The 27,714-nt window shown below is 50.8% G+C and overlaps 19 pseudogenes; all 19 read right to left on the bottom strand.

Moving 5' to 3' along the window:
* Window positions 1-234: 234 nt before the first annotated feature.
* On the bottom strand, window positions 235-354 carry LOC130320560 (5S ribosomal RNA; annotated as a pseudogene).
* Window positions 355-1,233: 879 nt separating this feature from the next.
* On the bottom strand, window positions 1,234-1,353 carry LOC130320549 (5S ribosomal RNA; annotated as a pseudogene).
* A 486-nt stretch (window positions 1,354-1,839) lies between these two features.
* On the bottom strand, window positions 1,840-1,959 carry LOC130353062 (5S ribosomal RNA; annotated as a pseudogene).
* Window positions 1,960-3,819: 1,860 nt separating this feature from the next.
* LOC130329053 (5S ribosomal RNA) lies at window positions 3,820-3,939 on the bottom strand (annotated as a pseudogene).
* A 676-nt stretch (window positions 3,940-4,615) lies between these two features.
* LOC130327591 (5S ribosomal RNA) lies at window positions 4,616-4,735 on the bottom strand (annotated as a pseudogene).
* Window positions 4,736-7,582: 2,847 nt separating this feature from the next.
* On the bottom strand, window positions 7,583-7,702 carry LOC130329042 (5S ribosomal RNA; annotated as a pseudogene).
* Window positions 7,703-9,162: 1,460 nt separating this feature from the next.
* On the bottom strand, window positions 9,163-9,282 carry LOC130348593 (5S ribosomal RNA; annotated as a pseudogene).
* A 272-nt stretch (window positions 9,283-9,554) lies between these two features.
* LOC130320527 (5S ribosomal RNA) lies at window positions 9,555-9,674 on the bottom strand (annotated as a pseudogene).
* An 879-nt stretch (window positions 9,675-10,553) lies between these two features.
* Window positions 10,554-10,673, bottom strand: LOC130320516 (5S ribosomal RNA; annotated as a pseudogene).
* A 3,260-nt stretch (window positions 10,674-13,933) lies between these two features.
* On the bottom strand, window positions 13,934-14,053 carry LOC130328500 (5S ribosomal RNA; annotated as a pseudogene).
* Window positions 14,054-14,725: 672 nt separating this feature from the next.
* On the bottom strand, window positions 14,726-14,845 carry LOC130326856 (5S ribosomal RNA; annotated as a pseudogene).
* Window positions 14,846-15,134: 289 nt separating this feature from the next.
* On the bottom strand, window positions 15,135-15,254 carry LOC130353011 (5S ribosomal RNA; annotated as a pseudogene).
* A 2,117-nt stretch (window positions 15,255-17,371) lies between these two features.
* On the bottom strand, window positions 17,372-17,491 carry LOC130315800 (5S ribosomal RNA; annotated as a pseudogene).
* Window positions 17,492-17,763: 272 nt separating this feature from the next.
* Window positions 17,764-17,883, bottom strand: LOC130352853 (5S ribosomal RNA; annotated as a pseudogene).
* A 2,252-nt stretch (window positions 17,884-20,135) lies between these two features.
* On the bottom strand, window positions 20,136-20,255 carry LOC130320505 (5S ribosomal RNA; annotated as a pseudogene).
* A 1,875-nt stretch (window positions 20,256-22,130) lies between these two features.
* On the bottom strand, window positions 22,131-22,250 carry LOC130315789 (5S ribosomal RNA; annotated as a pseudogene).
* Window positions 22,251-22,522: 272 nt separating this feature from the next.
* Window positions 22,523-22,642, bottom strand: LOC130352842 (5S ribosomal RNA; annotated as a pseudogene).
* An 82-nt stretch (window positions 22,643-22,724) lies between these two features.
* Window positions 22,725-22,844, bottom strand: LOC130322260 (5S ribosomal RNA; annotated as a pseudogene).
* A 4,271-nt stretch (window positions 22,845-27,115) lies between these two features.
* Window positions 27,116-27,235, bottom strand: LOC130327853 (5S ribosomal RNA; annotated as a pseudogene).
* Between the last annotated feature and the right edge of the window lie 479 nt (window positions 27,236-27,714).

Below are 27,714 nucleotides of genomic sequence, written 5' to 3'. Positions count from 1 at the left end.
AAATCCTTTTCGGAATCGGAGAGGAAGGCGGCAACAGAGCAAAATGTCAATAGCACCTTGGATTGCCAGCCAGTCTCCCATGCCCGTACTTTCCGGGCAGCAGTCTGCGATCTGACAAGAACAGGCACATTCAGCTTAGGATAGCCGTGAGCGGCTTCACACCCTGTATACTGTGGATTTAAGCATCAATAAATCCTTTTCGGAATCGAAGCGGAAGGCGGCTACAGAGCAAAATGTCAACAACACCTGGGATTCCCAGCCAGTCTCCCATGCTGGTACTTACCGGGCCCTAAGCTGGGTAGCAGTCTGCGATCTGACGAGAGCAGGCGCGTTCAGCTTAGGATGGCCGTTGACAGCTTCACGCCCTGTATACTGTGGATTTAAGCATCAATAAATCCTTTTCCGAATTGGAGCGGAAGGTGGCAACAGATTAAAATGTCAACTGCACCCGGGATTCCCAGCCAGTCTCCCATGCTGGTACTTACCAGGCCCTAAGCTGGGTATCAGTCTGCGATCTGACGAGAGCAGGCGCGTTCAGCTTAGGATGGCCGTTGACAGCTTCACACTTTGTATACTGTGCATTTAAGCATCAATAAATCCTTTTCGGAATCGGAAACGGAAGGCGGCAACAGAGCAAAATGTCAACGGCAGCCGGGATTCCCAGCCAGTGTCCCATGCCGGTACTTACCGGGCCCTAAGATCTGTACCAGTCTGCGATCTGACAAGAGCAGGCGCGTTAAGCTTAGGATGGCCGTCGACAGTTTCACACCTTGTATACTGTGGATTTAAGCATCAATAAATTATTTTCGGAATCGGAGCGGAAGGCAGCAATAGAGCAAAATGTCAACGGCACCCGGGATTCCCAGCCAGTCTCCCATGCCAGTACTTACCGGGACCTAAGCTGGGTAGCAGTCTGTGATCTGACGAGAGCAGGCGCGTTCAGCTTAGGATGGCCATTGACAGCTTCATGCTTTTTATACTGTGCATTTAAGCATCAATAAATCCTTTTCGGAATCGGAGAGGAAGGCGGCAACAGAGCAAAATGTCAATAGCAACTTGGATTGCCAGCCATTCTCCCATGCCCGCACTTGCCGGGCAGCAGTCTGCGATCTGACAAGAACAGGCACATTCAGCTTAGGATAGCCGTAGACTGCTTCACACCCTGTATACTGTGGATTTAAGCATCAATAAAGCCTTTTCGGAATCGGAGCGGAAGGCGGCTACAGAGCAAAATGTCAACAACACCTGGGATTCCCAGCCAGTCTCCCATGCTGGTACTTACCGGGCCCTAAGCTGGGTAGCAGTCTGCGATCTGACGAGAGCAGGCGCGTTCAGCTTAGGATGGCCGTTGACAGCTTCATGCCCTTTATACTGTGCATTTAAGCATCAATAAATCCTTTTCCGAATCGGAGAGGAAGGCGGCAACAGATTAAAATGTCAACTGCACCTGGGATTCCCAGCCAGTCTCCCATGCTGGTACTTACCAGGCCCTAAGCTGGGTATCAGTCTGTGATCTGACGAGAGCAGGCGCGTTCAGCTTAGGATGGCCGTTGACAGCTTCACACTTTGTATACTGTGCATTTAAGCATCAATAAATCCTTTTCGGAATCGGAACGGAAGGCGGCAACAGAGCAAAATGTCAACGGCAGCCGGGATTCCCAGCCAGTGTCCCATGCTAGTACTTACCGGGCCCTAAGATCTGTACCAGTCTGCGATCTGACGAGAGCAGGCGCGTTAAGCTTAGGATGGCCGTCGACAGCTTCACACCTTGTATACTGTGGATTTAAGCATCAATAAATTATTTTCGGAATCGGAAACGGAGGCGGCAACAGAGCAAAATGTCAACGGCACCCGGGATTCCCAGCCAGTCTCCCATGCCAGTACTTACCGGGCCCTAAGCTGGGTAGCAGTCTGCGATCTGACGAGAGCAGGTGCGTTCAGCTTAAGATGGCCGTTGACATCTTCACGCCTTGCATACTGTGGATTTAAGCATCAATAAATATTTTTTTTAATCGGAGAGGAAGGCGGCAACAGAGCAAAATGTCAATAGCACCTTGGATTGCCAGCCAGTCTCCCCTGCCCGTACTTGCCGGGCAGCAGTCTGCGATCTGACAAGAACAGGCGCATTCAGCTTAGGATAGCCGTAGACGGCTTCACACCCTGTATATTGTGGATTTAAGCATCAATAAATCCTTTTCGGAATCGGAGCAAAATGTCTACAGAGCTACAGAGCAAAATGTCAACAACACCTGAGATTCCCAGCCAGTCTCCCATGCTGGTACTTACCGGGCCCTAAGCAGGGTAGCAGTCTGCGATCTGACGAGAGCAGGCGCGTTCAGCTTAGGATGGCCGTTGACAGCTTCACGCCCTTTATACTGCGCATTTAAGCATCAATAAATCCATTTCCGAATCGGAGCGGAAGGCGGCAACAGATTAAAATGTCAACTGCACCCGGGATTCCCAGCCAGTCTCCCATGCTGGTACTTACCAGGCCCTAAGCTGGGTAGCAGTCTGCGATCTGACGAGACCAGGCGCGTTCAGCTTAGGATGGCGGTTGACAGCTTCACACTTTGTATACTGTGCATTTAAGCATCAATAAATCCTTTTCGGAATCGGAACGGAAGGCGGCAACAGAGCAAAATGTCAACAGCAGCCGGGATTCCCAGCCAGTGTCCCATGCCGGTACTTACAGGCCCTAAGATCTGTACCAGTCTGCGATCTGACGAGAGCAGGCGCGTTAAGCTTAGGATGGCTGTTGACAGCTTCACACCTTGTATACTGTGGATTTAAGCATCAATAAATTATTTTCGGAATCGGAGCAATAGAGCAAAATGTCAACGGCAACAGGGATTCTCAGCCAGTCTCCCATGCCAGTACTTACCGGGCCCTAAGCTGGGTAGCAGTCTGCGATCTGACGAGAGCAGGCGCGTTCAGCTTAGGATGGCCATTGACAGCTTCATGCTTTTTATACTGTGCATTTAAGCATCAATAAATCCTTTTCGGAATCGGAACGGAAGGCGGAACAGAGCAAAATGTCAACTGCACCCGGGATTCCCAGCCCGTCTCCCACGATGGTACTTACTGGGCCCTAAGCTTGGTAGCAGTCTGCGATCTGACGAGAGCAGGCGCGTTCAGCTTAGGATGGCCGTTGACATCTTCACGCCTTGTATATTGTGGATTTAAGCATCAATAAATATTTTTATTAATCAGAGAGGAAGGCGGCAACAGAGCAAAATGTCAACGGCACCTTGGATTGCCAGCCAGTCTCCCATGCCGTTAACTGCCGGGCAGCAGTCTGCGATCTGAGGAGAGCAGGCACGTTCAGGCTTAGGATGGCCATTGACAGCTTCACACCCTGTATATTGTGGATTTAAGCATCAATAAATCCTTTTCCGAATCGGAGCGGAAGGCGGCAACAGATTAAAATGTCAACTGCACCCGGGATTCCCAGCCAGTCTCCCATGCTGGTACTTACCAGGCCCTAAGCTGGGTAGCAGTCTGCGATCTGACGAGCGCAGGCGCGTTCAGCTTAGGATGGCCGTTGACAGCTTCTCGCCCTTTATACTGTGCATTTAAGCATCAATAAATCCTTTTCGGAAGGCGGCAACAGAGCAAAATGTCAACGGCAGCCGGGATTCCCAGCCAGTGTCCCATGCCGGTACTTACCGGGCCCTAAGATCTGTAACAGTCTGCGATCTGACGAGAGCAGGCGCGTTAAGCTTAGGATGGCCGTCGACAGCTTCACACCTTGTATACTGTGGATTTAAGCATCAATAAATTCTTTTCGGAATCGGAGCGGAAGGCAGCAATAGAGCAAAATGTCCACGGCACCTGGGATTCCCAGCCAGTCTCCCATGCCAGTACTTACCGGGCCCTAAGCTGGGTAGCAGTCTGCGATCTGACGAGAGCAGGCGCGTTCAGCTTAGGATGGCCATTGACAGCTTCTTGCTTTTTATACTGTGCATTTAAGCATCAATAAATCCTTTTCGGAATCGGAGAGGAAGGCGGCAACAGAGCAAAATGTCAATAGCACCTTGGATTGCCAGCTAGTCTCCCATGCCCGTATTTGCCGGGCAGCAGTCTGCGATCTGACAAGAACAGGCACATTCAGCTTAGGATAGCCGTAGACGGCTTCACACCCTGCATACTGTGGATTTAAGCATCAAAAAATCCTTTTCGGAATCGAAGCGGAAGGCGGCTACAGAGCAAAATGTCAACAACACCTGGGATTCCCAGCCAGTCTCCCATGCTGGTACTTACCGGGCCCTAAGCTGGGTAGCAGTCTGCGATCTGACGAGAGCTGGCGCGTTCAGCTTAGGATGGCCGTTGACAGCTTCACACCCTGTATACTGTGGATTTAAGCATCAATAAATCCTTTTCCGAATCGGCGCAGAAGGCGGCAACAGATTAAAATGTCAACTGCACACGGGATTCTCAGCCAGTCTCCCATGCTGGTACTTACCAGGCCCTAAGCTGGGTGTCAGTCTGCGATCTGACGAGAGCAGGCGCGTTCAGCTTAGGATGGCCGTTGACAGCTTCACGCTTTGTATACTGTGTATTTAAGCATCAATAAAGCCTTTTCGGAATCGGAAACGGAGGCGGCAACAGAGCAAAATGTCAACAGCACCCGGGATTCCCAGCCAGTCTCCCATGCCAGTACTTACCGGGCCCTAAGCTGGGTAGCAGTCTGCGATCTGACGAGAGCAGGCGCATTCAGCTTAAGATGGCCGTTGACATCTTCACGCCTTGCATACTGTGGATTTAAGCATCAATAAATATTTTTTTTAATCGGAGAGGAAGGCGGCAACAGAGCAAAATGTCAATAGCACCTTGGATTGCCAGCCAGTCTCCCCTGCCCGTACTTGCCGGGCAGCAGTCTGCGATCTGACAAGAACAGGCGCATTCAGCTTAGGATAGCCGTAGACGGCTTCACACCCTGTATATTGTGGATTTAAGCATCAATAAATCCTTTTCGGAATCGGAGCAAAATGTCTACAGAGCTACAGAGCAAAATGTCAACAACACCTGAGATTCCCAGCCAGTCTCCCATGCTGGTACTTACCGGGCCCTAAGCAGGGTAGCAGTCTGCGATCTGACGAGAGCAGGCGCGTTCAGCTTAGGATGGCCGTTGACAGCTTCACGCCCTTTATACTGCGCATTTAAGCATCAATAAATCCATTTCCGAATCGGAGCGGAAGGCGGCAACAGATTAAAATGTCAACTGCACCCGGGATTCCCAGCCAGTCTCCCATGCTGGTACTTACCAGGCCCTAAGCTGGGTAGCAGTCTGCGATCTGACGAGACCAGGCGCGTTCAGCTTAGGATGGCGGTTGACAGCTTCACACTTTGTATACTGTGCATTTAAGCATCAATAAATCCTTTTCGGAATCGGAACGGAAGGCGGCAACAGAGCAAAATGTCAACAGCAGCCGGGATTCCCAGCCAGTGTCCCATGCCGGTACTTACAGGCCCTAAGATCTGTACCAGTCTGCGATCTGACGAGAGCAGGCGCGTTAAGCTTAGGATGGCTGTTGACAGCTTCACACCTTGTATACTGTGGATTTAAGCATCAATAAATTATTTTCGGAATCGGAGCAATAGAGCAAGATGTCAACGGCAACAGGGATTCTCAGCCAGTCTCCCATGCCAGTACTTACCGGGCCCTAAGCTGGGTAGCAGTCTGCGATCTGACGAGAGCAGGCGCGTTCAGCTTAGGATGGCCATTGACAGCTTCATGCTTTTTATACTGTGCATTTAAGCATCAATAAATCCTTTTCGGAATCGGAACGGAAGGCGGAACAGAGCAAAATGTCAACTGCACCCGGGATTCCCAGCCCGTCTCCCATGATGGTACTTACTGGGCCCTAAGCTTGGTAGCAGTCTGCGATCTGACGAGAGCAGGCGCGTTCAGCTTAGGATGGCCGTTGACATCTTCACGCCTTGTATATTGTGGATTTAAGCATCAATAAATATTTTTATTAATCAGAGAGGAAGGCGGCAACAGAGCAAAATGTCAACGGCACCTTGGATTGCCAGCCAGTCTCCCATGCCGTTAACTGCCGGGCAGCAGTCTGCGATCTGAGGAGAGCAGGCACGTTCAGGCTTAGGATGGCCGTTGACAGCTTCACACCCTGTATATTGTGGATTTAAGCATCAATAAATCCTTTTCCGAATCGGAGCGGAAGGCGGCAACAGATTAAAATGTCAACTGCACCCGGGATTCCCAGCCAGTCTCCCATGCTGGTACTTACCAGGCCCTAAGCTGGGTAGCAGTCTGCGATCTGACGAGCGCAGGCGCGTTCAGCTTAGGATGGCCGTTGACAGCTTCTCGCCCTTTATACTGTGCATTTAAGCATCAATAAATCCTTTTCGGAAGGCGGCAACAGAGCAAAATGTCAACTGCACCCGGGATTCCCAGCCAGTCTCCCATGCTGGTACTTACCGGGCCCTAAGCTGGGTAGCAGTCTGCGATCTGACGAGACCAGGCGCGTTCAGCTTAGGATGGCGGTTGACAGCTTCACACTTTGTATACTGTGCATTTAAGCATCAATAAATCCTTTTCGGAATCGGAACGGAAGGCGGCAACAGAGCAAAATGTCAACGGCAGCCGGGATTCCCAGCCAGTGTCCTATGCCGGTACTTACCGGGCCCTAAGATCTGTACCAGTCTGCGATCTGACGAGAGCAGGCGCGTTAAGCTTAGGATGGCCGTCGACAGCTACACACCTTGTATACTGTGGATTTAAGCATCAATAAATTCTTTTCGGAATCGGAGCGGAAGGCAGCAATAGAGCAAAATGTCCACGGCACTTGGGATTCCCAGCCAGTCTCCCATGCCAGTACTTACCGGGCCCTAAGCTGGGTAGCAGTCTGCGATCTGACGAGAGCAGGCACGTTCAGCTTAGGATGGCCATTGACAGCTTCATGCTTTTTATACTGTGCATTTAAGCATCAATAAATCCTTTTCGGAATCGGAGAGGAAGGCGGCAACAGAGCAAAATGTCAATAGCACCTTGGATTGCCAGCCAGTCTCCCATGCCCGTACTTTCCGGGCAGCAGTCTGCGATCTGACAAGAACAGGCACATTCAGCTTAGGATAGCCGTGAGCAGCTTCACACCCTGTATATTGTGGATTTAAGCATCAATAAATCCTTTTCCGAATCGGAGCGGAAGGCGGCAACAGATTAAAATGTCAACTGCACCCGGGATTCCCAGCCAGTCTCCCATGCTGGTACTTACCAGGCCCTAAGCTGGGTAGCAGTCTGCGATCTGACGAGCGCAGGCGCGTTCAGCTTAGGATGGCCGTTGACAGCTTCTCGCCCTTTATACTGTGCATTTAAGCATCAATAAATCCTTTTCGGAAGGCGGCAACAGAGCAAAATGTCAACGGCAGCCGGGATTCCCAGCCAGTGTCCCATGCCGGTACTTACCGGGCCCTAAGATCTGTAACAGTCTGCGATCTGACGAGAGCAGGCGCGTTAAGCTTAGGATGGCCGTCGACAGCTTCACACCTTGTATACTGTGGATTTAAGCATCAATAAATTCTTTTCGGAATCGGAGCGGAAGGCAGCAATAGAGCAAAATGTCCACGGCACCTGGGATTCCCAGCCAGTCTCCCATGCCAGTACTTACCGGGCCCTAAGCTGGGTAGCAGTCTGCGATCTGACGAGAGCAGGCGCGTTCAGCTTAGGATGGCCATTGACAGCTTCTTGCTTTTTATACTGTGCATTTAAGCATCAATAAATCCTTTTCGGAATCGGAGAGGAAGGCGGCAACAGAGCAAAATGTCAATAGCACCTTGGATTGCCAGCTAGTCTCCCATGCCCGTATTTGCCGGGCAGCAGTCTGCGATCTGACAAGAACAGGCACATTCAGCTTAGGATAGCCGTAGACGGCTTCACACCCTGCATACTGTGGATACTGTGGATTTAAGCATCAATAAATCCTTTTCGGAATCGGAACGGAAGGCGGCAACAGAGCAAAATGTCAACAGCAGCCGGGATTCCCAGCCAGTGTCCCATGCCGGTACTTACAGGCCCTAAGATCTGTACCAGTCTGCGATCTGACGAGAGCAGGCGCGTTAAGCTTAGGATGGCTGTTGACAGCTTCACACCTTGTATACTGTGGATTTAAGCATCAATAAATTATTTTCGGAATCGGGGCAATAGAGCAAAATGTCAACGGCAACAGGGATTCTCAGCCAGTCTCCCATGCCAGTACTTACCGGGCCCTAAGCTGGGTAGCAGTCTGCGATCTGACGAGAGCAGGCGCGTTCAGCTTAGGATGGCCATTGACAGCTTCATGCTTTTTATACTGTGCATTTAAGCATCAATAAATCCTTTTCGGAATCGGAACGGAATGCGGCAACAGAGCAAAATGTCAACTGCACCCGGGATTCCCAGCCCGTCTCCCATGATGGTACTTACTGGGCCCTAAGCTTGGTAGCAGTCTGCGATCTGACGAGAGCAGGCGCGTTCAGCTTAGGATGGCCGTTGACATCTTCACGCCTTGTATATTGTGGATTTAAGCATCAATAAATATTTTTATTAATCAGAGAGGAAGGCGGCAACAGAGCAAAATGTCAACGGCACCTTGGATTGCCAGCCAGTCTCCCATGCCGTTAACTGCCGGGCAGCAGTCTGCGATCTGAGGAGAGCAAGCACGTTCAGGCTTAGGATGGCCGTTGACAGCTTCACACCCTGTATATTGTGGATTTAAGCATCAATAAATCCTTTTCCGAATCGGAGCGGAAGGCGGCAACAGATTAAAATGTCAACTGCACCCGGGATTCCCAGCCAGTCTCCCATGCTGGTACTTACCAGGCCCTAAGCTGGGTAGCAGTCTGCGATCTGACGAGCGCAGGCGCGTTCAGCTTAGGATGGCCGTTGACAGCTTCTCGCCCTTTATACTGTGCATTTAAGCATCAATAAATCCTTTTCGGAAGGCGGCAACAGAGCAAAATGTCAACGGCAGCCGGGATTCCCAGCCAGTGTCCCATGCCGGTACTTACCGGGCCCTAAGATCTGTAACAGTCTGCGATCTGACGAGAGCAGGCGCGTTAAGCTTAGGATGGCCGTCGACAGCTTCACACCTTGTATACTGTGGATTTAAGCATCAATAAATTATTTTCGGAATCGGAGCGGAAGGCAGCAATAGAGCAAAATGTCCACGGCACCTGGGATTCCCAGCCAGTCTCCAATGCCAGTACTTACCGGGCCCTAAGCTGGGTAGCAGTCTGCGATCTGATGAGAGCAGGCGCGTTCAGCTTAGGATGGCCATTGACAGCTTCTTGCTTTTTATACTGTGCATTTAAGCATCAATAAATCCTTTTCGGAATCGGAGAGGAAGGCGGCAACAGAGCAAAATGTCAATAGCACCTTGGATTGCCAGCCAGTCTCCCATGCTGGTACTTGCCGGGCAGCAGTCTGCGATCTGACAAGAACAGGCACATTCAGCTTAGGATAGCCGTAGACGGCTTCACACCCTGTATACTGTGGATTTAAGCATCAATAAATCCTTTTCGGAATCGAAGCGGAAGGCGGCTACATAGCAAAATGTCAACAACACCTGGGATTCCCAGCCAGTCTCCCATGCTGGTACTTACCGGGCCCTAAGCTGGGTAGCAGTCTGCGATCTGACGAGAGCAGGCGCGTTCAGCTTAGGATGGCCGTTGACAGCTTCACGCCCTGTATACTGTGGATTTAAGCATCAATAAATCCTTTTCCGAATTGGAGCGGAAGGCGGCAACAGATTAAAATGTCAACTGCACCCGGGATTCCCAGCCAGTCTCCCATGCTGGTACTTACCAGGCCCTAAGCTGGGTATCAGTCTGCGATCTGAAGAGAGCAGGCGCGTTCAGCTTAGGATGGCCGTTGACAGCTTCACACTTTGTATACTGTGCATTTAAGCATCAATAAATCCTTTTCGGAATCGGAAACGGAAGGCGGCAACAGAGCAAAATGTCAACGGCAGCCGGGATTCCCAGCCAGTGTCCCATGCCGGTACTTACCGGGCCCTAAGATCTGTACCAGTCTGCGATCTGACAAGAGCAGGCGCGTTAAGCTTAGGATGGCCGTCGACAGCTTCACACCTTGTATACTGTGGATTTAAGCATCAATAAATTCTTTTCAGAATCGGAGCGGAAGGCAGCAATAGAGCAAAATGTCAACGGCACCCGGGATTCCCAGCCAGTCTCCCATGTCAGTACTTACCGGGACCTAAGCTGGGTAGCAGTCTGTGATCTGACGAGAGCAGGCGCGTTCAGCTTAGGATGGCCATTGACAGCTTCATGCTTTTTATACTGTGCATTTAAGCATCAATAAATCCTTTTCGGAATCGGAGAGGAAGGCGGCAACAGAGCAAAATGTCAATAGCACCTTGGATTGCCAGCCAGTCTCCCATGCCCGCATTTGCCGGGCAGCAGTCTGCGATCTGACAAGAACAGGCACATTCAGCTTAGGATAGCCGTAGACTGCTTCACACCCTGTATACTGTGGATTTAAGCATCAATAAAGCCTTTTCGGAATCGTAGCGGAAGGCGGCTACAGAGCAAAATGTCAACAACACCTGGGATTCCCAGCCAGTCTCCCATGCTGGTACTTACCGGGCCCTAAGCTGGGTAGCAGTCTGCGATCTGACGAGAGCAGGCGCGTTCAGCTTAGGATGGCCGTTGACAGCTTCACGCCCTTTATACTGTGCATTTAAGCATCAATAAATCGTTTTCCGAATCGGAGTGGAAGGCGGCAACAGATTAAAATGTCAACTGCACCCGGGATTCCCAGCCAGTCTCCCATGCTGGTACTTAACAAGCCCTAAGCTGGGTAGCAGTCTGCGATCTGACGAGAGCAGGCGCGTTCAGCTTAGGATGGCCGTTGACAGCTTCACACTTTGTATACTGTGCATTTAAGCATCAATAAATCCTTTTCAGAATCGGAACGGAAGGCGGCAACAGAGCAAAATGTCAACGGCAGCCGGGATTCCCAGCCAGTTTCCCATGCCGGTACTTACCGGGCCCTAAGATCTGTACCAGTCTGCGATCTGACGAGAGCAGGCGCGTTAAGCTTAGGATGGCCGTCGACAGCTACACACCTTGTATACTGTGGATTTAAGCATCAATAAATTCTTTTCGGAATCGGAGCGGAAGGCAGCAATAGAGCAAAATGTCCACGGCACTTGGGATTCCCAGCCAGTCTCCCATGCCAGTACTTACCGGGCCCTAAGCTGGGTAGCAGTCTGTGATCTGACGAGAGCAGGCACGTTCAGCTTAGGATGGCCATTGACAGCTTCATGCTTTTTATACTGTGCATTTAAGCATCAATAAATCCTTTTCGGAATCGGAGAGGAAGGCGGCAACAGAGCAAAATGTCAATAGCACCTTGGATTGCCAGCCAGTCTCCCATGCCCGTACTTTCCGGGCAGCAGTCTGCGATCTGACAAGAACAGGCACATTCAGCTTAGGATAGCCGTGAACGGCTTCACACCCTGTATACTGTGGATTTAAGCATCAATAAATCCTTTTCGGAATCGAAGCGGAAGGCGGCTACAGAGCAAAATGTCAACAACACCTGGGATTCCCAGCCAGTCTCCCATGCTGGTACTTACCGGGCCCTAATCTGGGTAGCAGTCTGCGATCTGACGAGAGCAGGCGCGTTCAGCTTAGGATGGCCGTTGACAGCTTAACGCCCTTTATATTGTGGATTTAAGCATCAATAAATCCTTTTCCGAATCGGAGCGGAAGGCGGCAAAAGATTAAAATGTCAACTGCACCCGGGATTCCCAGCCAGTCTCCCATGCTGGTACTTACCAGGCCCTAAGATCTGTACCAGTCTGCGATCTGACGAGAGCAGGCGCGTTCAGCTTAGGATGGCCATTGACAGCTTCATGCTTTTTATACTGTGCATTTAAGCATCAATAAATCCTTTTCGGAATCGTAGAGGAAGGCGGCAACAGAGCAAAATGTCAATAGCACCTTGGATTGCCAGCCAGTCTCCCATGCCCGTACTTGCTGGGCAGCAGTCTGCGATCTGACAAGAACAGGCACATTCAGCTTAGGATAGCCGTAGACAGCTTCACACCCTGTATACTGTGGATTTAAGCATCAATAAATCCTTTTCGGAATCGGAGCGGAAGGCGGCTACAGAGCAAAATGTCAACAACACCTGGGATTCCCAGCCAGTCTCCCATGCCGGTATCTGCCGGGCAGCAGTCTGCGATCTGAGGAGAGCAGGCACATTCAGGCTTAGGATGGCCGTTGACAGCTTCACACCCTGTATATTGTGGATTTAAGCATCAATAAATCCTTTTCCGAATTGGAGCGGAAGGCAGCAACAGATTAAAATGTCAACTGCACCCGGGATTCCCAGCCAGTCTCCCATGCTGGTACTTACCAGGCCCTAAGCTGGGTAGCAGACTGCGATCTGGCGAGAGCAGGCGCGTTCAGCTTAGGATGGCCGTTGACAGCTTCACACTTTGTATACTGTGCATTTAAGCATCAATAAATCCTTTTCGGAATCGGAACGGAAGGCGGCAACAGAGCAAAATGTCAACGGCAGCCGGGATTCCCAGCCAGTGTCCCATGCCGGTACTTACCGGGCCCTAAGATCTGTACCAGTCTGCGATCTGACGAGAGCAGGCGCGTTAAGTTTAGGATGGCCGTCGACAGCTTCACACCTTGTATACTGTGGATTTAAGCATCAATAAATTATTTTCGGAATCGGAGCGGAAGGCAGCAATAGAGCAAAATGTCAACGGCACCCGGGATTCCCAGCCAGTCTCCCATGCCAGTACTTACCGGGCCCTAAGCTGGGTAGCCGTCTGCTATCTGACGATAGCAGGCACGTTCAGCTTAGGATGGCCATTGACAGCTTCATGCTTTTTATACTGTGCATTTAAGCATCAATAAATCCTTTTCGGAATCGGAACGGAAGGCGGCAACAGAGCAAAATGTCAACTGCACACGGGATTCCCAGCCACTCTCCCATGCCGGTAGTTACTGGGCCCTAAGCTGGGTAGCAGTCTGCGATCTGACGAGAGCAGGCGCGTGCAGCTTAGGATGGCCGTTGACAGCTTCACACTTTGTATACTGTGGATTTAAGCATCAATAAATAATTTTCGGAATCGGAGCAGAAACAGAGCAAAATGTCAACTGCACCCAGGATTCCCAGCCAGTCTCCCATGCTGGTTTTTACAAGGCCCTAAGCTGGATAGCAGTCTGCGATCTGACGAGAGCAGGCGCAATCAGCTTAGGATGGCCGTTGATAGCTTCTCGTCCTTTATACTGTGCATTTAAGCATCAATAAATCCTTTTCGGAATCGTAGAGGAAGGCGGCAAAAGAGCAAAATGTCAATAGCACCTTGGATTGCCAGCCAGTCTCCCATGCCCGTACTTGCTGGGCAGCAGTCTGCGATCTGACAAGAACAGGCACATTCAGCTTAGGATAGCCGTAGACGGCTTCACACCCTGTATACTGTGGATTTAAGCATCAATAAATCCTTTTCGGAATCGGAGTGGAAGGCGGCTACAGAGCAAAATGTCAACAACACCTGGGATTCCCAGCCAGTCTCCCATGCTGGTACTTACCGGGCCCTAATCTGGGTAGCAGTCTGCGATCTGACGAGAGCAGGCGCGTTCAGCTTAGGATGGCCTTTGACAGCTTCACGCCCTTTATATTGTGGATTTAAGCATCAATAAATCCGTTTCCGAATCGGAGCGGAATGCGGCAACAGATTAAAATGTCAACTGCACCCGGGATTCCCAGCCAGTCTCCCATGCTGGTACTTACCAGGCCCTAAGATCTGTACCAGTCTGCGATCTGACGAGAGCAGGCGCATTGAGCTTAGGATGGCCGTCGACAGCTTCACACCTTGTATACTGTGGATTTAAGCATCAATAAATTATTTTCGGAATTGGAGCGGAAGGCAGCAATAGAGCAAAATGTCAACGGCACCTGGGATTCCCAGCCAGTCTCCCATGCCAGTACCTACCGGGCCCTAAGCTGGGTAGCAGTCTGCGATCTGACGAGAGCAGGCGCGTTCAGCTTAGGATGGCCATTGACAGCTTCATGCTATTTATACTGTGCATTTAAGCATCAATAAATCCTTTTCGGAATCGGAACGGAAGGCGGCAACAGAGCATAATGTCAACTGCACCCGGCATTCCCAGCCAGTCTCCCATGCCGGTACTTACTGGGCCCTAAGCTGGGCAGCAGTCTGCGATCTGACGAGAGCAGGCACGTTCAGCTTAGCATGGCCGTTGACATCTTCACGCCTTGTATATTGTGGATTTAAGCATCAATAAATATTTTTATTAATCGGAGAGGAAGGCGGCAACAGAGCAAAATGTCAATGGCACCTTGGATTGCCAGCCAGTCTCCCATGCCGGTAACTGCCGGGCAGCAGTCTGCGATCTGAGGAGAGCAGGCACATTCAGGCTTAGGATGGCCGTTGACAGCTTTACACCCTGTGTATTGTGGATTTAAGCATCAATAAATCCTTTTCCGAATCGGAGCGCGGCAACAGATTAAATTGTCATCTGCACCCGGGATTCCCAGCCAGTCTCCCATGCTGGTACTTACCAGGCCCGAAGCTGGGTAGCAGTCTGCGATCTGACGAGAACAGGCGCATTCAGCTTAGGATGGCCATAGACATCTTCTCACCCTATATACTGTGGATTTAAGCATCAATAAAACCTTTTCAGAATCGGAGCGGAAGGCGGCAACCGAGCAAAATGTCAACGACACCTGAGATTCCCAGCCAGTCTCCCATGCTGGTACTTACCGGGCCCTAAGCTGGGTAGCAGTCTGCGATCTGACGAGAGCAGGCGCGTTCAGCTTAGGATGGCCGTTGACAGCTTCTCGCTCTTTATACTGTGCATTTAGGCATCAATAAATCCTTTTCGGAATCGGAACGGAACGGAAGGCGGCAACTGAGCAAAATGTCAACGGCAGCCAGGATTCCCAGCCAGTGTCCCATGCCGGTACTTACCGGGCCCTAAGATCTGTACCAGTCTGCGATCTGACGAGAGCAGGCGCGTTAAGCTTAGGATGGCCGTCGACAGCTTCACACCTTGTATACTGTGGATTTAAGCATCAATAAATTATTTTCGGAATCGGAGCGGAAGGCAGCAATAGAGCAAAATGTCAACGGCACCCGGGATTCCCAGCCAGTCTCCCATGCCAGTACTTACCGGGCCCTAAGCTGGGTAGCAGTCTGCGATCTGACAAGAGCAGGCGCGTTCAGCTTAGGATGGCCATTGACAGCTTCATGCTTTTTATACTGTGCATTTAAGCATCAATAAATCCTTTTCGGAATCGTAGAGGAAGGCGGCAACAGAGCAAAATGTCAATAGAACCTTGGATTGCCAGCCAGTCTCCCATGCCCGTACTTGTCGGGCAGCAGTCTGCGATCTGACAAGAACAGGCACATTCAGCTTAGGATAGCCGTAGACGGCTTCACACCCTGTATACTGTGGATTTAAGCATCAATAAATCCTTTTCCGAATCGAAGCGGAAGGCGGCAACAGATTATAATGTCAACTGCACCCGGGATTCCCAGCCAGTCCCATACTGGTACTTACCAGGCCCTAAGCTGGGTATCAGTCTGCGATCTGACGAGAGCAGGCGCGTTCAGCTTAGGATGGCCGTTGACAGCTTCACACTTTGCATACTGTGCATTTAAGCATCAATAAATCCTTTTCGGAATCGGAACCGGAACCGGAACCGGAACCGGAACCGGAACGGAAGGCGGCAACAGAGCAAAATGTCAACGGCAGCCGGGATTCCCAGCCAGTGTCCCATGCCGGTACTTACCGGGCCCTAAGATCTGTACCAGTCTGCGATCTGACGAGAGCAGGCGCGTTAAGCTTAGGATGGCCGTCGACAGCTTCACACCTTGTATACTGTGGATTTAAGCATCAATAAATTATTTTCGGAATCGGAGCGGAAGGCAGCAATAGAGCAAAATGTCAACGGCACCCGGGATTCCCAGCCAGTCTCCCATTCTGGTACTTACCGGGCCCTAAGCTGGGTAGCAGTCTGAAATCTGACGAGAGCAGGCGCGTTCAGCTTAGGATGGCCGTTGACAGCTTCATGATTTTTATATTGTGCATTTAAGCATCAATAAATCCTTTTCGGAATCAGAACGGAAGGCGGCAACAGAGCAAAATGTCAACTGCACCCGGGATTCCCAGCCAGTCTCCCATGCTGGTACTTACCGGGCCCTAAGCTGGGTAGCAGTCTGCGATCTGACGAGAGCAGGCGCGTTCAGCTTAGGATGGCCTTTGACAGCTTCTCGCCCTTTATACTGTGCATTTAGGCATCAATAAATCCTTTTCGGAATCGGAACGGAAGGCGGCAAGAGAGCAAAATGTCAACGGCAGCCGGGATTCCCAGCCAGTCTCCCATGCTGGTACTTACCAGGCCCTAAGCTGGGTATCAGTCTGCGATCTATCGAGAGCAGGCGCGTTCAGCTTAGGATGGCCGTTGACAGCTTCACACTTTGTATACTGTGCATTTAAGCATCAATAAATCCTTTTCGGAATCGGAACGGAAGGCGGCAACAGAGCAAAATGTCAACGGCAGCCGGGATTCCCAGCCAGTGTCCCATGCCGGTACTTACCGGGCCCTAAGATCTGTATCAGTCTGCGATCTGACGAGAGCAGGCGCGTTAAGCTTAGGATGGCCGTCGACAGCTTCACACCTTGTATACTGTGGATTTAAGCATCAATAAATTATTTTCGGAATCGGAGCGGAAGGCAGCAATAGAGCAAAATGTCAACGGCAACCAGGATTCCCAGCCAGTCTCCCATGCCAGTACCTACCGGACCCCTAAGCTAGAGCAGTCTGCGATCTGACGAGAGCAGGCGCGTTCAGCTTAGGATGGCCATTGACAGCTTCATGCTTTTTATACTGTGCATTTAAGCATCAATAAATCCTTTTCCGAATCGGAGCGTAAGGCGGCAACAGAGCAAAATTTCAACGACACCTGGGATTCCCAGCCAGTCTCCCATGCTGGTACTTACCGGGCCCTAAGCTGGGTAGCAGTCTGCGATCTGACGAGAGCAGGCACGTTCAGCTTAGGATGGCCGTTGACAGCTTCTCGCACTTTATACTATGCATTTAAGCATCAATAAATCCTTTTCGGAATCGGAACGGAAGGCGGCAACAGAGCAAAATGTCAACGGCAGCCGGGATTCCCAGCCAGTGTCCCATGCCGGTACTTACCGGGCCCTAAAATCTGTACCAGTCTGCTATCTGACAAGAGCAGGCACGTTAGGCTTAGGATGGCCGTCGACAGCTTCACACCTTGTATACTGTGGATTTAAGCATCAATAAATTCTTTTCGGAATCGGAGCGGAAGGCAGCAATAGAGCAAAATGTCAACGGCACCCGGGATTCCCAGCCAGTCTCCCATGCCAGTACTTACCGGGCCCTAAGCTGGGTAGCAGTCTGCGATCTGACGAGAGCAGGCGCGTTCAGCTTAGGATGGCCATTGACAGCTTCATGCTTTTTATACTGTGCATTTAAGCATCAATAAATCCTTTTCGGAATCGGAGAGGAAGGCGGCAACAGAGCAAAATGTCAATAGGACCTTGGATTGCCAGCCAGTCTCCCATGCCTGTACTTGCCGGGCAGCAGTCTGCGATCTGATAAGAACAGGCACATTCAGCTTAGGATAGCCGTAGACGGCTTCACAACCTGTATATGGTGGATTTAAGCATCAATAAATCCTTTTCGGAATCGGAGCGGAAGGCGGCTACAGAGCAAAATGTCAACAACACCTGGGATTCCCAGCCAGTCTCCCATGCTGGTACTTACCGGGCCCTAAGCTGGGTAGCAGTCTGCGTTCTGACGAGAGCAGGCGCGTTCAGCTTAGGATGGCCGTTGACAGCTTCACGCCCTTTATACTGTGCATTTAAGCATCAATAAATCCTTTTCCGAATCGGAGCGGAAGGCGGCAACAGATTAAAATGTCAACTGCACCCGGGATTCCCCAGCCAGTCTCCCATGCTGGTACTTACCAGGCCCTAAGCTGGGTAGCAGTCTGCGATCTGACGAGAGCAGGCGCGTTCAGCTTAGGATGGCCGTTGACAGCTTCACACTTTGTATACTGTGGATTTAAGCATCAATAAATATTTTTAATAATCGGAGAGGAAGGCGGCAACAGAGCAAAATGTCAATGGCACCTTGGATTGCCAGCCAGTCTCCCACGCCGGTATCTGCCGGGCAGCAGTCTGCGATCTGAGGAGAGCAGACACGTTCAGCATAGGATGGCCGTTGACAGCTTCACACCCTGTATATTGTGGATTTAAGCATCAATAAATCCTTTTCGGAATCGGAGCGGAAGGCGGCAACAGATTAAAATGTCAACTGCACCCGGGATTCCAGCCAGTCTACCATGGTGGTACTTACTAGGCCCTAAGCTGGGTATCAGTCTGCGATCTGACGAGAGCAGGCACGTTCAGCTTAGGATGGCCGTTGACAGCTTCACACCCTGTATACTGTGCATTTAAGCATCAATAAATCCTTTTCGGAATCGGAACGGAAGGCAGCAATAGAGCAAAATGTCAACGGCAACCAGGATTCCCAGCCAGTCTCCCATGCCAGCACTTACCGGGCCCTAAGCTAGGTAGCAGTCTGCGATCTTACGAAAGCAGGCGCGTTCAGCTTAGGATGGCCATTGACAGCTTCATGATTTTTATACTGTGCATTTAAGCATCAATAAATCCTTTTCGGAATCGGAACGGAAGGCGGCAACAGAGCAAAATGTCAACTGCACCCGGGATTCCCAGCCAGTCTCCCATGCCGGTACTTACTGGGCCCTAAGCTTGGTAGCAGTCTGCGATCTGACGAGAGCAGGCGCGTTCAGCTTAGGATGGCCATTGACAGCTTCATGCTTTTTATACTGTGCATTTAAGCATCAATAAATCCTTTTCGGAATCGGAACGGAAGGCGGCAACAGAGCATAATGTCAACTGCACCCGGGATTCGCAGCCAGTCTCCCATGCCGGTACTTACTGGGCCCTAAGCTGGGTAGCAGTCCGCGTTCAGCTTAGGATGGCCGTTGACATCTTCACGCCTTGTATATTGTGAATTTAAGCATCAATAAATATTTTTATTAATCGGAGAGGAAGGCGGCAACAGAGCAAAATGTCAATGGCACCTTGGATTGCCAGCCAGTCTCCCATGCCGGTAACTGCCGGGCAGTAGTCTGCGATCTGAGGAGAGCAGGCACGTTCAGGCTTAGGATGGCCGTTGACAGCTTCACACCCTGTGTATTGTGGATTTAAGCATCAATAAATCCTTTTCGGAATCGGAACGGAAGGGCGGCAACAGAGCAAAATGTCAACGGCAGCCGGGATTCCCAGCCAGTGTCCCATGCCGGTACTTACCGGGCCCTAAGATGTGTACCAGTCTGCGATCTGACGAGAGCAGGCGCGTTAAGCTTAGGATGGCCGTCGACAGCTTCACACCTTGTATACTGTGGATTTAAGCATCAATAAATTATTTTCGGGAATCGGAGCGGAAGGCGGCAATAGAGCAAAATGTCAACGGCAACCGGGATTCCCAGCCAGTCTCCCATGCCAGTACTTACCGGGCCCTAAGCTAGGTAGCAGTCTGCGATCTGACGAAAGCAGGCGCGTTCAGCTTAGGATGGCCATTGACAGCTTCATGATTTTTATACCGTGCATTTAAGCATCAATAAATCCTATTCGGAATCGGAAAGGAAGGCGGCAACAGAGCAAAATGTCAACTGCACCCGGGATTCCCAGCCAGTCTTCCATGCCGGTACTTACTGGGGCCCTAAGCTGGGTAGCAGTCTGCGATCTGACGAGAGCAGGCGCGTTCAGCTTAGGATGGCCATTGACAGCTTCATGCTTTTTATACTGTGCATTTAAGCATCAATAAATCCTTTTCGGAATCTTAGAGGAAGGCGGCAACAGAGCAAAATGTCAATAGCACCTTGGATTGCCAGCAAGTCTCCCATGCCCGTACTTGCCGGGCAGCAGTCTGCGATCTGACAAGAACAGGCACATTCAGCTTAGGATAGCCGTAGACGGCTTCACACCCTGTATACTGTGGATTTAAGCATCAATAAATCCTTTTCGGAATCGGAGCGGAAGTCGGCTACAGAGCAAAATGTCAACAACACCTGGGATTCCCAGCCAGTCTCCCATGCTGGTACTTACCGGGCCCTAAGCTGGGTAGCAGTCTGCGATCTGACGAGAGCAGGCGCGTTCAGCTTAGGATGGCCGTTGACAGCTTCACGCCCTTTATATTGTGGATTTAAGCATCAATAAATAATTTTCCGAATCGAAGCGGAAGGCGGCAACAGATTAAAATGTCAACTGCACCCTGGATTCCCAGCCAGTCTCCCATGCTGGTACTTACCAGGCCCTAAGCTGGGTAGCAGTCTGCGATCTGACGAGAGCAGGCGCGTTCAGTTTAGGATGGCCGTTGACAGCTTCACACCCTGTATACTGTGCATTTAAGCATCAATAAATCCTTTTCGGAATCGGAACGGAAGGCGGCAACAGAACAAAATGTCAACGGCAGCCGGGATTCCCAGCCAGTGTCCCTTGCCGGTACTTACCGGGCCCTAAGATCTGTACCAGTCTGCGATCTGACGAGAGCAGGCGCGTTCAGCTTAGGATGGCCATTGACAGCTTCATGCTTTTTATACTGTGCATTTAAGCATCAATAAATCCTTTTCGGAATCGGAACGGAAGGCGGCAACAGAGCATAATGTCAACTGCACCCGGGATTCCCAGCCAGTCTCCCATGCCGGTACTTACTGGGCCCTAAGCTGGGTAGCAGTCTGCGATCTGACGAGAGCAGGCGCGTTCAGCTTAGGATGGCCGTTGACATCTTCACGCCTTGTATATTGTGAATTTAAGCATCAATAAATATTTTTATTAATCGGAGAGGAAGGCGGCAACAGAGCAAAATGTCAATGGCACCTAGGATTGCCAGCCAGTCTCTCATGCCGGTAACTGCCGGGCAGTAGTCTGCGATCTGAGGAGAGCAGGCACGTTCAGGCTTAGGATGGCCGTTGACAGCTGCACACCCTGTGTATTGTGGATAAAAGCATCAATTAATCCTTTTCCGAATCGGAACGGAAGGCGGCAACAGAGCAAAATGTCAACGGCAGCCGGGATTCCCAGCCAGTGTCCCATGCCGGTACTTACCGGGCCCTAAGATCTGTACCAGTCTGCGATCTGACGAGAGCAGGCGCGTTAAGCTTAGGATGGCCGTCGACAGCTTCACACCTTGTATACTGTGGATTTAAGCATCAATAAATTCTTTTCGGAATCGGAGCGGAAGGCAGCAATAGAGCAAAATGTCAACGGCAACCGGGATTCCCAGCCAGTCTCCCATGCCAGTACCTACCGGGCCCTAAGCTAGAGCAGTCTGGGATTTGACGAGAGCAGGCGCGTTCAGTTTAGGATGGCCATTGACAGCTTCATGCTTTTTATACTGTGCATTTAAGCATCAATAAATCCTTTTCGGAATCGGAGCGGAAGGCGGCAACAGATTAAAATGTCAACTGCACCCGGGATTCCCAGCCAGTCTCCCATGCCGGTACTTACTGTGCCCTAAGCTGGGTAGCAGTCTGCGATCTGACGAGAGCAGGTGCGTTCTGCTTAGGATGGCCGTTGACATCTTCACGCCTTGTATATTGTGGATTTAAGCATCAATAAATATTTTTATTAATCGGAGAGGAAGGCGGCAACAGAGCAAAATGTCAATGGCACCTTGAATTGCCAGCCAGTCTCCCATGCTGGTACTTGCCGGGCAGCAGTCTGCGATCTGACAAGAACAGGCACATTCAGCTTAGGATAGCCGTAGACGGCTTCACAACCTGTATACAGTGGATTTAAGCATCAATAAATCCTTTTCGGAATCGGAACGGAAGGCGGCAACAGAGCAAAATGTCAACGGCAGCCGGGATTCCCAGCCAGTGTCCCATGCCGGTACTTACCGGGCCCTAAGATCTGTACCAGTCTGCTATCTGACAAGAGCAGGCACGTTAAGCTTAGGATGGCCGTCGACAGCTTCACACCTTGTATACTGTGGATTTAAGCATCAATAAATTCTTTTCGGAATCGGAGCGGAAGGCAGCAATAGAGCAAAATGTCAACGGCACCCGGGATTCCCAGCCAGTCTCCCATGCCAGTACTTACCGGGCCCTAAGCTGGGTAGCAGTCTGCGATCTGACGAGAGCAGGCGCGTTCAGCTTAGGATGGCCATTGACAGCTTCATGCTTTTTATACTGTGCATTTAAGCATCAATAAATCCTTTTCGGAATCGGAGAGGAAGGCGGCAACAGAGCAAAATGTCAATAGCACCTTGGATTGCCAGCCAGTCTCCCATGCCTGTACTTGCCGGGCAGCAGTCTGCGATCTGACAAGAACAGGCACATTCAGCTTAGGATAGCCGTAGACGGCTTCACAACCTGTATACAGTGCATTTAAGCATCAATAAATCCTTTTCGGAATCGGAGCGGAAGGCGGCTACAGAGCAAAATGTCAACAACACCTGGGATTCCCAGCCAGTCTCCCATGCTGGTACTTACCGGGCCCTAAGCTGGGTAGCAGTCTGCGTTCTGACGAGAGCAGGCGCGTTCAGCTTAGGATGGCCGTTGACAGTTTCACGCCCTTTATACTGTGCATTTAAGCATCAATAAATCCTTTTCCGAATCGGAGCGGAAGGCGACAACAGATTAAAATGTCAACTGCACCCGGGATTCCCAGAAAGTCTCCCATGCTGGTACTTACCAGGCCCTAAGCTGGGTAGCAGTCTGCGATCTGACGAGAGCAGGCGCGTTCAGCTTAGGATGGCCGTTGACAGCTTCACACTTTGTATACTGTGGATTTAAGCATCAATAAATATTTTTAATAATCGGAGAGGAAGGCGGCAACAGAGCAAAATGTCAATGGCACCTTGGATTGCCAGCCAGTCTCCCACGCCGGTATCTGCCGGGCAGCAGTCTGCGATCTGAGGAGAGCAGACACGTTCAGCTTAGGATGGCCATTGACAGCTTCACACCCTGTATATTGTGGATTTAAGCATCAAAAAATCCTTTTCGGAATCGGAGCGGAAGGCGGCAACAGATTAAAATGTCAACTGCACCCGGGATTCCAGCCAGTCTACCATGCTGGTACTTACCAGGCCCTAAGCTGGGTATCAGTCTGCGATCTGACGAGAGCAGGCGCGTTCAGCTTAGGATGGCCGTTGACAGCTTCACACCCTGTATACTGTGCATTTAAGCATCAATAAATCCTTTTCGGAATCGGAACGGAAGGCGGCAACAGAGCAAAATGTCAACGGCAGCCGGGATTCCCAGCCAGTGTCCCATGCCGGTACTTACCGGGCCCTAAGATCTGTGCCAGTCTGCGATCTGACGAGAGCAGGCGCGTTAAGCTTAGGATGGCCGTCGACAGCTTCACATCTTGTATACTGTGGATTTAAGCATCAATAAATTATTTTCGGAATCGGAGCGGAAGGCAGCAATAGAGCAATATGTCAACGGCAACCGGGATTCCCAGCCAGTCTCCCATGCCAGTACTTACCGGGCCCTAAGCTAGGTAGCAGTCTGCAATCTGATGAAAGCAGGCGCGTTCAGCTTAGGATGGCCATTGACAGCTTCATGATTTTTATACTGTGCATTTAAGCATCAATAAATCCTTTTCGGAATCGTAACGGAAGGCGGCAACAGAGCAAAATGTCAACTGCACCCGGGATTCCCAGCCAGTCTCCCATGCCGGTACTTACTGGGCCCTAAGCTGGGTAGCAGTCTGCGATCTGACGAGAGCAGGCGCGTTCAGCTTAGGATGGCCATTGACATCTTCACGCCTTGTATATTGTGAATTTAAGCATCAATAAATATTTTTATTAATCGGAGAGGAAGGCGGCAACAGAGCAAAATGTCAATGGCACCTTGGATTGCCAGCCAGTCTCCCATGCCGGTAACTGCCGGGCAGTAGTCTGCGATCTGAGGAGAGCAGGCACGTTCAGGCTTAGGATGGCCGTTGACAGCTTCACACCCTGTGTATTGTGGATTGTGGATTTAAGCATCAATAAATCCTTTTCGGAATCGGAACGGAAGGCGGCAACAGAGCAAAATGTCAATGGCAGCCGGGATTCCCAGCCAGTGTCCCATGCCCGTACTTACCGGGCCCTAAGATCTGTACCAGTCTGCGATCTGACGAGAGCAGGCGCGTTAAGCTTAGGATGGCCCTTGACAGCTTCACACCTTGTATACTGTGGATTTAAGCATCAATAAATTATTTTCGGAATCGGAGCGGAAGGCAGCTATAGAGCAAAATGTCAACGGCAACCGGGATTCCCAGCCGGTCTCCCATGCCAGTACTTATCGCGCCCTAAGCTAGATAGCAGTCTGCGATCTGACGAAAGCAGGCGCGTTCAGCTTAGGATGGCCATTGACAGCTTCATGATTTTTATACCGTGCATTTAAGCATCAATAAATCCTTTTCGGAATCGGAACGGAAGGCGGCAACAGAGCAAAATGTCAACTGCACCCGGGATTCCCAGCCAGTCTCCCATGCCGGTACTTACTGGGCCCTAAGCTGGGTAGCAGTCTGCGATCTGACGAGAGCAGGCGCGTTCAGCTTAGGATGGCCATTGACAGCTTCATGCTTTTTATACTGTGCATTTAAGCATCAATAAATCCTTTTCGGAATCGGAACGGAAGGCGGCAACAGAGCTTAATGTCAACTGCACCCGGGATTCCCAGCCAGTCTCCCATGCCGGTACTTACTGGGCCCTAAGCTGGGTAGCAGTCTGCGATCTGACGAGAGCAGGCGCGTTCAGCTTAGGATGACCGTTGACATCTTCACGCCTTGTATATTGTGAATTTAAGCATCAATAAATATTTTTATTAATCGGAGAGGAAGGCGGCAACAGAGCAAAATGTCAATGGCACCTTGGATTGCCAGCCAGTCTCCCATGCCGGTAACTGCCGGGCAGTAGTCTGCGATCTGAGGAGAGCAGGCATGTTCAGGCTTAGGATGGCCATTGACAGCTTCACACCCTGTGTATTGTGGATTTAAGCATCAATAAATCCTTTTCGGAATCGGAACGGAAGGCGGCAACAGAGCAAAATGTCAACGGCAGCCGGGATTCCCAGCCAGTGTCCCATGCCGGTACTTACCGGGCCCTAAGATCTGTACCAGTCTGTGATCTGACGAGAGCAGGCGCGTTAAGCTTAGGATGGCCGTCGACAGCTTCACACCTTGTATACTGTGGATTTAAGCATCAATAAATTATTTTCGGAATCGGAGCGGAAGGCAGCAATAGAGCAAAATGTCAACGGCAACCGGGATTCCCAGCCAGTCTCCCATGCCAGTACTTACCGCGCCCTAAGCTAGATAGCAGTCTGCGATCTGACGAAAGCAGGCGCGTTCAGCTTAGGATTGCCATTGACAGCTTCATGATTTTTATACCGTGCATTTAAGCATCAATAAATCCTTTTCGGAATCGGAACGGAAGGCGGCAACAGAGCAAAATGTCAACTGCACCCGGGATTCCCAGCCAGTCTTCCATGCCGGGTACTTACTGGGCCCTAAGCTGGGTAGCAGTCTGCGATCTGACGAGAGCAGGCGCGTTCAGCTTAGGATGGCCATTGACAGCTTCATGCTTTTTATACTGTGCATTTAAGCATCAATAAATCCTTCTCGGAATCGGAACGGAAGGCGGCAACAGAGCAAAATGTCAACTGCACCCGGGATTCCCAGCCAGTCTCCCATGCCGGTACTTACTGGGCCCTAAGCTGGATAGCAGTCTGCGATCTGACGAGAGCAGGCGCGTTCAGCTTAGGATGGCCATTGACAGCTTCATGCTTTTTATACTGTGCATTTAAGCATCAATAAATCCTTTTCGGAATCGGAACGGAAGGCGGCAACAGAGCAGAATGTCAACTGCACCTGGGATTCCCAGCCAGTCTCCCATGCCGGTACTTTCTGGGCCCTAAGCTGGGTAGCAGTCTGCGATCTGACGAGAGCAGGTGCGTTCAGCTTAGGATGGCCGTTGACAGCTTCACGCCCTGTATATTGTGGATTTAAGCATCAATAAATCCTTTTCCGAATCGGAGCGGAAGGCGGCAACAGATTAAAATGTCAACTGCACCCGGGATTCCCAGCCAGTCTCCCATGCTGGTACTTACCAGGACCTAAGCTGGGTAGCAGTCTGCAATCTGACGAGAGCAGGCGCGTTCAGCTTAGGATGGCCGTTGACAGCTTCACACTTTGTATACTGTGGATTTAAGCATCAATAAATAATTTTCGGAATCGGAGCAGAAACAGAGCAAAATGTCAACTGCACCCGGGATTCCCAGCCAGTCTCCCATGCTGGTACTTACCAGGCCTGAAGCTGGGTAGCAGTCTGCGATCTGACGAGAACATGCGCATTCAGCTTAGGATGGCCGTAGACATCTTCACACCCTGTATACTGTGGATTTAAGCATCAATAAATCCTTTTCGGAATCGGAGCGTAAGGCGGCAACAGAGCAAAATGTCAACGACACCTGGGATTCCCAGCCAGTCTCCCATGCTGGTAGTTCCCGTGCCCTAAGCTGGGTAGCAGTCTGCGATCTGACGAAAGCAGGCGCGTTCAGCTTAGGATGGCCGTTGACAGCTTCTCGCACTTTATACTGTGCATTTAAGCATCAATAAATCCTTTTCGGAATCGGAACGGAAGGCGGCAACAGAGCAAAATGTCAACGGCAGCCGGGATTCCCAGCCAGTGTCCCATGCCGGTACTTACCGGGCCCTAAGATCTGTACCAGTCTGCGATCTGACGAGAGCAGGCGCGTTAAGCTTAGGATTGCCGTCGACAGCTTCACACCTTGTATACTGTGGATTTAAGCATCAATAAATTATTTTCGGAATCGGAGAGGAAGGCGGCAACAGAGCAAAATGTCAATAGCACCTTGGATTGCCAGCCAGTCTCCCATGCCCGTACTTGCTGGGCAGCAGTCTGCGATCTGACAAGAACAGGCACATTCAGCTTAGGATAGCCGTAGACGGCTTCACACCCTGTATACTGTGGATTTAAGCATCAATAAATAATTTTCGGAATCGGAGCAGAAACAGAGCAAAATGTCAACGACACCTGGGATTCCCAGCCAGTCTCCCATGCTGGTACTTACCGGGCCCTAAGCTGGGTAGCAGTCTGCGATCTGATGAGAGCAGGCGCGTTCAGCTTAGGATGGCCGTTGACAGCTTCTCGCCCTTTATACTGTGCATTTAAGCATCAATAAATCCTTTTCGGAATCGGAACGGAAGGCGGCAACAGAGCAAAATGTCAACTGCACCCGGGATTCCCAGCCAGTCTCCCATGCCGGTACTTACCGGGCCCTAAGATCTGTACCAGTCTGCGATCTGACGAGAGCAGGCGCGTTAAGCTTAGGATGGCCGTCGACAGCTTCACACCTTGTATACTGTGGATTTAAGCATCAATAAATTATTTTCGGAATCGGAGCGGAAGGCAGCAATAGAGCAAAATGTCAACAACACCTGGGATTCCCAGCCAGTCTCCCATGCCAGTACTTACCGGTCCCTAAGCTGGGTAGCAGTCTGCGATCTGACGAGAGCAGGCACGTTCAGCTTAGGATGGCCGTTGACAGCTTCACGCCCTTTATACTGTGCATTTAAGCATCAATAAATCCTTTTCCGAATCGGAGCGGAAGGCAGCAATAG

Source organism: Hyla sarda, chromosome 1, assembly GCF_029499605.1.
Source record: "Hyla sarda isolate aHylSar1 chromosome 1, aHylSar1.hap1, whole genome shotgun sequence".
NCBI classification, from domain to species: Eukaryota; Metazoa; Chordata; class Amphibia; order Anura; family Hylidae; genus Hyla; species Hyla sarda.
The sequence above is the reverse complement of the archived record's forward strand: the minus strand, read 5'-3'. Positions and strand labels throughout refer to the sequence as shown.